This window comes from Lepidochelys kempii, chromosome 20, assembly GCF_965140265.1.
Source record: "Lepidochelys kempii isolate rLepKem1 chromosome 20, rLepKem1.hap2, whole genome shotgun sequence".
Classification (NCBI taxonomy): domain Eukaryota; kingdom Metazoa; phylum Chordata; order Testudines; family Cheloniidae; genus Lepidochelys; species Lepidochelys kempii.
The window spans coordinates 8,431,655-8,442,047 of NC_133275.1; the positions used below are offsets into that span (position 1 = coordinate 8,431,655).

At 46.6% G+C, this 10,393-nt stretch overlaps 1 long non-coding RNA gene across 1 annotated transcript; it reads left to right on the top strand.

Moving 5' to 3' along the window:
- Positions 1–421: 421 nt before the first annotated feature.
- LOC140901089 (uncharacterized) lies at positions 422–3,834 on the top strand. Its single transcript, XR_012155768.1, has 2 exons — positions 422–1,564; positions 2,530–3,834. It is a non-coding gene; the product is annotated as an uncharacterized lncRNA (long non-coding RNA).
- The last annotated feature ends 6,559 nt before the right edge of the window (positions 3,835–10,393 follow it).

A 10,393-nucleotide genomic window follows, 5' to 3' on the forward strand; every position in this document is an offset into this window, starting at 1 on the left:
AGTACTATCCTGCAATTAGACCTCTTGCCAGCCAGCTGCACTGAGCCTAGGCAATGGGGATTGATCCAATAAACTGTATTCACCAAAGCCAACAGAGCACTTTCAGGGGCAGGCCCAAAGTTGCTGCCATACACACTTAAGGGCTTTCCTAGTGTTGTGACTGTTGGCAATTGTGTTGAAAATAGCTTACTCCATATGCAGCCAACTCTGGAGTAGAGCTCAAATGGTTTAGAACATAGGCGCCGTTGGGGCACGCTGGGGGGAGGGAGCAGAACTGGGTGGGAAGAGGTGGAGCGGGAAAAGGCAGGGTGGGAGCTTGGGGAAAGGGATGGGGGGGCTGGGCCTGTGGTGGAGCGGGGGCCAGAAGAGGCGGGACAGAGATGGGGATTTGGGGGAAGGGGTGGGGGTGGGGGCAGGGGCAGGGCCTGGAATGGAGCCTAGAGGAAGCCGCTGCCTATGGTTTAGAAAATTTTTCTGCATTAGCAGCACCAGGGGCAGTTAGTGATGCAAATTTGGATTCATCTGGGCAAGGGGTTCCTCAGATACTGCCTTCCCCCATAAGAAGCTGAGTTTAATATTCCTATTGTTCTAAAACCCATGCAAAATGGGGAGAGTGTCTTTAAAACTGGTGTGCCACAAAAGGGGCTGGGGTATAGTTAGTGGTGCAAATTTAGGATTGTTTGTTCAAGGGGTTCCTGAGATACAGGTCCCCCCGAAAGAGCTGTATATAAAATGTTCAGATTATTTTAAGTTTTGGGATGCAGAACTTGAGAAAAAAAATAAGGGAGCCCCTTCTTAAATTTGTATCTGTAGACTGCAGCTGAGCTCAGCTATTGAATGGTATGAAGGACAAGGTTTAGAAATATTTCAGAAATTATTGCTTTTATTAAAGCTTTATCATTGCTACTTATAGAAAGTTTGCAACACTGAACGCCATTGGTGGTGGTGGACAGTACTCCCGCCTGGTCTAGACTACAGTTAGGTCAATTCAAGGCAGCTTACATTGACCTAACTCTGTAAACAATTACACTAAAATATCACTCCTGCCTATGTAACGTGCCTGCTACGCTGACTTAGTAACTTCACCTCTGCATGAGGAGTAGCACTTTGCTTTGCCATAACTATGTCACACTGTGTCGGTGTAGACACTGTGTTACTTAGTTCAACTTTAGTGGCCTTCAGGAGGTGTCCCCCAATGGCCCATCATGACCACTTGAACTCTGCTGCCTGGTGGCCAGATATACCCACACCCCTTTTTTTTGAAATTCCATTTCCTGTTTGTTCAGTGTGGAGAGCTCACCTAGCAACTGCCCAGCTGACCATGCCAGCTCCACGCTGCGGACATGCTCCTGCCTGTAGGAGGCAGGTGGTGATGGATCTCCTTCCTGGATCTGTGGGGAGAAGAGGCTATGCAGGCACAGCTCCAATCCAACCACAGAAGTGTCGATATATATGAGATCACTCGGAGCATGGGGGAGAAGAGCTACAAGAGGGACCTGCTGTGTGAAAGGCAAGGAGCTGTGGCAGGCATACCAGAAGAGAAGGGAGGCTAATGGCCATTCTGGTATGGAGCTGCAGACATGCTGCTTTTACAAAGAGCTGCATGCCATCCTTAGCGGAGCCCCCACCACCACCCCCAAGAATCCTATCGAGGCCCATGGAGTGAACAGTGAGGAGGAGGTGTTGGATGAGGAAGAGAGGGAGTACAGGGGACAGGTGACCGGGGGATACTGTGGGTGCAGCAAGCCAGGACCTGTGTTTGACTCCAGAGCAGTCGAGCCAGTCCCTACAGTCCAACACAGGCGAGCCTGATGCAGGAGAGGGAAGATAGAGTTTGATATTGCAGGGACACATCTGTTCATTTACATGCAAGAAGAAGTAGTGAAATAGCCAATAGAGATAGAGCTGCTGTCTGTTTCTCATTCCCCTGTACAGTGAGGCAGAGGGGGCCCTGCAGAACAACTTGTTTATATGCACCAGGATGTCCCGTGAATCCTTCATAAAGATCTCATTGAAACTTTCCTGGAGATAGTCTGCAATCCTCTGCCAAAGGTTTCTGGGAAGGGCTGCCTTATTTCTTCTGCCGTGGTAGGACACTTTCCCACGCCACGCAGCAATTTCTTCAGCAGGCACCATTGCAGCACACAGGCTAGCAGCATACAGACCTGGTCTGCAGCCTGACACATGCAGGAGCTGTTCCCTTTTAGCCTCCGTTACCTTCAGGAGTGAGTTATCAGATAAAATCTGTGGAAAACGGTGCCAGTATTCAGTTCAGTTGCCCTTTTCCACATACACTCATGCCCATGAGCTACCCCCTATTATTGTCCCAACTTCCCCCTTCCCCCCCCCACCCCCCCAGGCTGTACTAACCATGGCTGGGACTGTTGTGCTCTATGAATCCCAAGGAGAAGTGAGAATGTAGTGCTTGTAACTTGTGTGGATCAAGGGGAGGGAGTTCAGTATACCAAGCTTCTATTTATCTTGTGAATGTGCTCTCAATAGTACCTCAGTGCTATGTATCTTTTACAGCTGGAAATGTGGCCTTGAGGATCTCTCTATCTACACCAGCAGAGCGGCTCAGCCAGATGAGGAGAAGGAAGAGGATGTACCTCTACAGGCTGGGGACTGACTGCTAAGCAGCAGTTCTGCAGAAAAGGACTTGGGATTACAGTGGATGAGAAGCTGGATAAGAGTCAGCAGTGTGCCCTTGTTGCCAGGAAGGCTAATGGCATATTGGGCTGCATTAGTAGGAGTATTGCCAGCAGATCAAGGATAGTGATTATTTCCCTCTATTCAGCACTGGTGAGGCCACATCGGAGTATTGTGTCCAGTTTTGGGCCCCCCACTACAGAAAGGATGTGGACAAATTGGAGAGAGTCCAGCAGAGGGCAACGAGAATTATCAGGGGACTGGGGCACATGATTTATGAGAGGAGGCTGAGGGAACTGGGCTTGTTTAGTCTGCAGAAGAGAAGAGTAAGGGGGAATTTGATAGCAGCCTTCAACTACATGAAGTGGGGTTCCAAAGAGGATGGAGCTCGGCTGTTCTCAGTGGTGGCAGATGACAGAACAAGGAGCAATGGTCTCAAGTTGCAGTGGGGGAGGTTTAGGTTGGATATTAGGAAACACTATTTCACAAGGTGGGTGGTGAAGCACTGGAATGGGTTACCTAGGGAGGTGGTGAAATCTCCATCCTTAGGTGTTTTTAAGGTCAGGCTTGACAAAGCCCTGGCTGGGATGATTTAGTTGGTGTTGGTCCTGCTTTGAGCAGGGGGTTGGACTAGATGACTTGAGGTCTCTTCCAACCCTAATCTTCTATGATTCTATGTGGAATGACATGTTCCAAGAGATCCTGCAAGCCTCTGCGGCTTCAAATACAGAGCACAGGGCTTGGAGGATTACCCTCGTAGGCAGAATGGACAGGGATAATGTGGACAGGCAAAAAGCACAGGAAAAGGAGAGACATGCAGCGGGAGATGATAGCACTTCTCCAGCTGCAAACAGACATGCTGGAGACTCTTGTTGAACTTCAGGTTCAACAGACTTGTGCTCCTCTCCCTCTTCAGCCCCTAGAGAACAGCATTCTGGCACCTCCCTACACCCCACCACCACACATTCCACATTATGTCCAGGGCCACTGCACTACCCATACCGCTCCACCCTGGGGGAGAGTACAGACAATCACAATTGTGCATACCTGTGAGAGACACGGTTGGTGAATGTTTGTAAAATAGAAATGACTGTTCTTTCCTTTTCAAAGATTATTTTCTTTGTATTTATAAAATTTCATTCAGTTCTAAATATGTCTGTTTGGAATAAAAGTCTATTTATAGAAGCTTAATTCATCTTTATTAGTTCACAACATATGCTGGCTGGGTCTGACATCATTCACAGATAATGGCTATAGGTGCATTTGTAATGTCATATTACTATACGCACACAAGGTTCATACCAGAGTGCAAAAAAAAACCCAAGGCCAGGCAGAGCATTCTATGGCAACACACATTACTGTGGCTCACTATTAAAATGGTCTTTCAAAGCCTCCCTGAGCTGTATAGCTCCACATTGAGCTCTTCTTATAGGCCTGGTATCCGGCTGCTCAAAATCAGCAGACAGCCGTTCCACCTCCACCCCACTGGAAACTTTTCCGCATTTGCTTCACAATATTATGAAGCAGGCTGCTATAACCATGGAGATATTTTTTCCACTGAGGTCTAATCTCATGAGTAGATAGCGCCAGCGGCCTTTCAACTGGCCAAAGGCACATTCAACTGTCATTCTGCACTAGCTGAGCTTGGAATAGAAGTGCTCCTTGCTACTGTCAAGTTGGCTGGTGTATGGCTTCATGAGCCATGGGACTAAGGTGTAGGCTCAGTCTCCCAGGATCACTATTGGCATTTCAACATCCCCAATGGTAATCATATGGTCTGGAAAGAAAAGTCCCTGCTTGCAGATTTCTGAACAGCCTTGTGTTCTTAAAGATGCATGCGTCATGCACCTTTCCTGACCATCCCGTGCTGATGTCAGTAAAATGTCCCCAGTAATCCACCAGTATTTGTGGATCTGCAGCCACTGTTTGTCATCCCATGACCTGCATAACGATACAATTCCACCAGTCCGTGCTTGTTTCTAGAGCTTAGTACTGGAGCTCCACTGTCTGCAGCTGCCCTGTGAATGCCAACAACACCCTTGAATTGTTTCTCTCTATATCCAAGCCTCCAAGGAATTGTCGTGTTCCCTGCAGCTCCTTTGGCAGCTCTGCAAATACTGCAGGATCAGGCACATTGTGCTTACAACACTCATCACAACAGTGCAGAGCTGTGCAGGATCCATATTGCTCACAGAGGGCTTTTGAAAAAAGACATGAAACATTATGGGATGCAGATAAAATTATGGGATGGAGAAAACTGCATCATGGGACACTGAAACCACCCTCCCAATCACCTTTGCAAGACTCATTTGCCAAAAATGGTGGGGAGAACACCCATTGAGATGAATGGGTCCGCTCATACCTCTCTGGGCTATTGGTGTCTGGCTGTCATAATTTCAAAGAACTGTTCTGATTTAACTGAGAACATCCCATTGGGATGAACAGGCCACTTCACACTTCTATACTCTCCTGCCTATGCTGTAGAGAGATGTGGAGAGCCCTAAACTAGCTCCTGAAATAAGAGTAGGGAGTCAGGGTTCATGAGGCCTTGCAAACCCTTCCCAAAATACTATGTGCTAGCTGATGGCAAGTTCCACAGTGGGATAGCTACCCACAGCACGCTATTCCCTGCAGTGAAGCAAGCTCTGCAAACACAAGGAGCATATAGCATGGACATACAAAAGTGATTTCATTACTGCGGTGGCTGTATGTCTAAGTAGACCTAACTTACATTATTTTGTAGTGTAGAGTTGCCCTACATCTGTAACATGAAACCCAGTATAGTGGTGTGGGGCTGGGTTGATATGGCAGGGACTAGCTGATACTTTGATAAAGAAACCAGAGAGGCCAGCCCAAGGGTCTGAGCCAAGATGAATCCGTGCTCCGATGAGATAGATTTGCTGCACTCAGGCTGAGCAACATGAGGCATGATGGACCAGGTCTGTGCTGGACACTGGGAATAGGCATGCTCAGTTCACCTACTAGGCACTGAATGGCACTGGGGGGTTGAGAATCAGTATGCTTGGTGCTTAGCACTGGCATCAAAGCACTAAGACAAAGAAGGTGGATGAAAGAATCCATTGAGATGAATGAGCAGTTCACACATCTCTGAGCTAATATTTCAGACTCTATTCTCTTTCATCTGAGAACATTCCACTGAGATGAATGGGCTGCTTCACACCTCTGGGAGCCCCCTATGCTGCAGAGGGCTATGCAGGGCTCCTTCCCAATGCACTAGGCCCAGATTTGGGATGGGGACTCTGAATCTCTGCTCTCTTTCCATTTGCTATCTCCAGCTGGTACATGGACTCCTCACAGCAGCACTAGCTTCCTCCCTCCAACCTTACCAGGGGCATGGAGGGTCCAGGAAGAAGTGGGACCCGATAGCTGAGTTATGGAGAGGTGTGCTGAAATTTGCAACAGGGATTTGGGTGGGGTTCATGATGCAAATGCAGGACCATTTGATCAAGGAATTCCTGAGATATTACCCCCACCCACCCATTTTTTAAAAAGTGCTCTATACAGTGGTTCTCAAATTTATTTGATTGTAAACCCCCCCCCCCCCCATTACATAAGTACATATATGGCAGCAGTGCTTCACTTGAATCAGTTTTGGATTCTTTATTTTTCACTTGAGTTGCTTTTCTTTCTGTTGCACGAATGAGCCAACAATCAATTGTAATAAGAGTAAAACTGCTGTTGTGGTCCATGCTTACAGTTAAATGTGCACACCATGTCATGGCAAATGGATTAACATGCAGATGGCAATGACTTTGTATAATGCTGCGCACGCTTAACAGAAATCTGTCAAAATGCACCGTGCCAGCTGAAGACCTATGTCTGGAGGAATCCGCTTTACTAGTTTATTCATTTCTGTGGGTAAAAGGTCCGCAATACGTTTTTTTCTCCTAAAGCTTCTCATGCCCCCCCTCCCCCCCGTTTGAGAACCTCTGCTCTCTAATCCATATACATAATGAAATTGCCTTAAAACCTGGTGTGCTGCAATAGAGCTGCCTACCACAAAATGAGCTTTTTGAAATTTTCAACATGCTCTAAAATCCACGCCCATAGTGCGATTAGCTTGAATACGAGAACGCCACAACAAAGGTAGAGATGTACGTTGTATTGAAAATTTGGGGTCATTAGGTCAAGGGACTTCCCAGATACAGTTCCCCAATAAGGAGTTGAATGTACTATTCACATTGGTCTCAAACCCACATTAATAGTGAGATTGTCTTAAAACTGGTATTCTGCAGCAGCCTCTGGGGTAGACGTTAGCTGGATGGTGGGGAGAACACCCATTGAGATGAATGGGTCAGCTCATACCTCTCTGGGCTATTGGTGTCTGGCTATATTAATTTCAAAGGACTGTTCTGATTTAACTGAGAACACCCCATTGTGCTGAACAGGCCACTTCACACTTCTACAATCTCCCGTCTATGTTGTAGAGAGATGTGGAGAGCCCTAAACTAGCTCCTGAAATAGAATTGGGAGTCAGGGTTTCCCCTGCCTGCCTCCAGCTGATAGATGATCTCCTCACAGCTGATCGGGTACCATGTTCCCTTCTCCCAAAGGCCCCTCCAGCACTACTGGGACACGTACTGGCCAGGAGGAGGGCAAAGGTGGTACAAGAACCCACAAGGGGAGAGGCAATTCTTGATTTAGTCCTGAGTGGAGCCCAGGATCTGGTCCAAGAGGTAACTATAACAGGACAGCTTGGAAATAGTGACCATAATATAATAAAATTTAACATTCCTGTAGTGGGAAGAACACCTTAACAGCCCAACATGGTGGTATTTAATTTCAGAAAGGGGAACTATGCAGAAATGAGGAGGTTAGTTAAACAGAAATTAAAAGGCACAGTGACTACAGTGAAATCCCTGCAAGCTGCATGGGCACTTTTCAAAGACACCATAATAGAGGCCCAATTTAAATGTATACCCCAAATTAAAAAAACACAGTAAAAGAACTAAAAAAGAGCCACCATGGCTTAACAACCATGTAAAAGAAGCAGTGAGCGATAAAAAAGCGTCTTTTAAAAAGTGGAAGTCAAATCCTAGTCAGGTAAATAGAAAGAAGCATAAACGCTGCCAAATTATGTGTAAAAATGTAATTAGAAAAGTCAAAAAGGAGTTTGAAGAACAGTTAGCCAAAAACTTAAAAGAAAATAAAAAAATGTTTTTTAAGTACATCAGAAGCCGGAAGCCTGCTAAACAACCAGTGAGGCCCCTGGACGATCGAGATACAGAAGGAGCACTTAAAGACAATAAAGTCATTGCGGAGAAACTAAATCAATTCTTTGTTTGAGTCTTCACAGCTGAGGATGTTAGGGAGATTCCCAAACCTGAGCCATCCTTTGTAGGGTACAAATCTGTGGAATTGTCACAGACTGAAGTGTCACTAGAGGAGGTTTTGGAATTAATTGATAAACTTAACAGTAACAAGTCACCGGGACCAGATGGCATTCACCCAAGAGTTCTGAAAGAACTCAAATGTGATATTGCGGAACTATTAGCTATGGTTTGTAACCTGTCCTTTAAATCAGCTTCTGTACCCAGTGACTGGAAGATAGCTAATGTAACGCCAATATTTAAAAAGGGCTCTAGAGGTGATCACATCAATTACAGACCGGTAAGTCTAACGTCAGTACCGGGCAAATTAGTTGAAACAATAGTAAAGAATAAAATTGTCAGACTTAGACGAACATAAATTGTTGAGCAAAAGTCAACATGGTTTCTGTAAAGGGAGATCATGTCTTACTAATCTATTAGAATTCTTTGAAGGGGGTCAACAAACATGTGGACAAGGAGGATCCAGTGGACATAGTGTACTTAGATTTCCAGAAAGCCTTTGACAAGGTCCCTCACCAAAGGCTCTTTCGTAAATTAAGTTGTTATGGGATAAGAGGGAAGATCCTTTCATGGATTGAGAACTGGTTAAAAGACAGGGATCACTGCAGACTACGTGGCTCTGGGAAGAAGGATAAAGGAGTTTGAGGTGCAAGTGGTGTTTTCGTCCATCCTCCCTGTAGAAGGAAAAGGTCTGGGTAGAGTCCGTTGAATGTTGGACATCAACTAATGGCTACGCAGGTGGTGTAGGAGAGAAGGCTTTGGATTCTTTGACCATGGGATGGTGTTCCGAGAAGGAGGAGTGCTAGGCAGAGACGGGCTCCACCTAACGAAGAGAGGGAAGAGCATCTTCGCAAGCGGGCTGGCTAACCTGGTGAGGAGGGCTTTAAACTAGGTTCACCGGGAGAAGGAGGCCAAAGCCCTGAGGTAAGTGGGGATATGGGATACCGGGAGGAAGCACGAGCAGGAGAGTGCGAGAGGGGAGGGCTCCTGCCTCATACTGAGAAAGAGGGACGATCAGCAAGTTATCTCAAGTGCCTATACACAAATGCAAGAAGCCTGGGAACCAAGCAGGGAGAACTGGAAGTCCTGGCACAGTCAAGGAATTATGATGTGATTGGAATAACAGAGACTTGGTGGGATAACTCACATGGCTGGAGTACTGTCTTGGATGGATATAAACTGTTCAGGAAGGACAGGCAGGGCAGAAAAGGTGGGGTAGTTGCATTGTATGTAAGAGAGCAGTATGACTGCTCAGAGCTCTGGTATGAAACTGCAGAAAAACCTGAGAGTCTCTGGATTAAGTTTAGAAGTGTGAGCAACAAGGGTGACGTTGAGGTGGGAGTCTGCTCTCGACCACTGGACCAGGGGGATGAGGTGGATGAGGCTTTCTTCCGACAACTAACGGAAGTTACTAGATCGCAGGCCCTGGTTCTCACTGGAGACCTCAATCACCCTGATATCTGCTGGGAGAGCAATACAGTGGTACACAGACAATCCAGGAAGTTTTTGGAAAGTGTAGGGGACAATTTCCTGGTGCAACTAGGAAGGAATTTCCTGGAGGAACCAACTAGGGGCAGAGCTCTTCTTGACCTGCTGCTCACAAACCGGGAAGAATTAGTAGAGGAAGCAAAAGGTGTATGGGAACCTGGGAGGCAGTGACCATGAGATGGTCGAGTTCAGGATCCTGACACAAGGAAGAAAGGAGAGCAGGAGAATACGGACCCTGTACTTCACAAAAGCAGACTTTGAGTCCCTCAGGGAACTGATGGGCAGGATCCCCTGGGAGAATAACATGAGGGGGAAAGAAGTCCAGGAGAGCTGGCTGTATTATGAAGATTCCTTATTGAGGTTACAGGGACAAACCATCCTGATATGTGGAAAGAAGAGTAAATATGGCAGGTGACCAGCTTGGCTTAACACTGAAATCCTTGCTGATCTTAAATACAAAATAGAAGCGTATAAGAAGTGGAAGATTGGACAAATGGCCAGGGAGAAGTATAAAAATATTGCTCAGGCATGCAGGAGTGAAATCAGGAAGGCCAAATCACACTTGGAGTTGCAGCTAGCAAGAGATGTTAAGAGTAACAAGAAGGGTTTCTTCAGGTACGTTAGCAACAAGAAGAAAGTCAAGGAAAGTGTGGGCCCTTTACTGAATGAGGGAGGCAACCTAGTGACAGAGGATGTGGAAAAAGCTAATGTACTCAATGCTTTTTTTGCCTCTGTCTTCACGAACGAGGTCTGCTCCCAGACTACTGCACTGGGCAGCACAGCATGGGGAGGAGGTGACCAGCCCTCTGTGGAGAAAGAAGTGGTTCGGGACTATTTAGAAAAGCTGGACGAGCATAAGTCCATGGGGCCAGATGCACTGCATCCGAGAGTGCTAAAGGAGTTGG